Genomic DNA, 1,225 nt, shown 5'->3' with positions numbered 1-1,225 from the left:
GAGAACTGCTGGCGGAGGCGCAGGCAGCCATGCGAGGGCGGAGAGGAAACCCATAGTCATTGGATTGGCATTTCTCTTAACGCCGCTCTTTCCTAATGATATTTACTTAACTGTGTTTGACAGCAGTTACGCACACGTCTCCGGTAAACAGGATCTACACTCCTGGCGCCTGCACCCGCCTGTCAGCTCCTAGCCAATCGCAGTAATAACCGCGGGATCATTGTAAATGTGGCTAAACCGACGTTGGACCAAATCAATCTGCCATATGCTGGCGCTGAAGGAAACCACTTGCACCGTTTGACGGATGGCCTGCAGCCTCTCCAGCAATCCATAACTCGCTCTTTCTTCCTCTCCTCCCCTCTCTGCACTCTCCCCCTTTCTCCGAGTCGCTCCCCCCCCCACCCCCCGCTTCTCTTTGACCCTCTCTCGCTGACTCCAGGTAATCCGAAATGGCACTGACCCCTCTCATCCTCTGAGTACCTCTCTAGAGCAGGAACTTGGGGTAAAATCACACATCAGGAAATTCGCCGTAATTATTTTGCGATGCTATCAGCACCGATCAATCAGGCGCGCGGCCCAGTGCTGGAATGCCCAGCGCCGCCCCGCACGCGGCCCCGCGGCCCGCTAACTGACAGTTTTGGTAATTAAGTGATTGCATAGGCCTCTCCGACTGTTCTAACAACCTTGTCAGGGCCTGTCTGCGGACAGAACAAGCTGAAATCAATGTGCTTCCTGCTCTCTGCGCGGTTCTGATCGTGTACTCGGACCGATGGGGAGAGGGTATCTGACAAAAAGGGAAACAGGAGCCCTAAACGATTGGGCGGGGGACGGGGTTAGACAGTTTACTGCTTTGTGAGAAGAGTGAAGAACGAAAGGCACGGGCCAGGTCACTCCTGCGACGCAGAGCCCGGCGCCTGGCGTGGGGTGGAGCGAGAGGCCGGGCCCCGTCGCCCCTGGGCGCCCGGGCCGGGCTGGCGGGACCTCGGCCACCCCTGCAGGTGGAGAGGGTCGTAGGGGGGCCTCCGGGCGCTAGAGCTGCGGGGCCCGGCAGCGGACAGCATCGACCCGGCACGCCGAAGCCACGCTTCTGCGGTACCTCCTTCGCCCGGATTAGAGGCAGAGGCTGGCGGCTCAGTGTAAATGTCTGGGCGGGGGACGGGGTTAGACAGTTTACTGCTTTGTGAGAAGAGTGAAGAACGAAAGGCACGGGCCAGGTCACTCCTGC

This window comes from Myotis davidii, unplaced genomic scaffold, assembly GCF_000327345.1.
Source record: "Myotis davidii unplaced genomic scaffold, ASM32734v1 scaffold674, whole genome shotgun sequence".
Taxonomy (NCBI): domain Eukaryota; kingdom Metazoa; phylum Chordata; class Mammalia; order Chiroptera; family Vespertilionidae; genus Myotis; species Myotis davidii.
The sequence above is the reverse complement of the archived record's forward strand: the minus strand, read 5'-3'. Positions refer to the sequence as shown.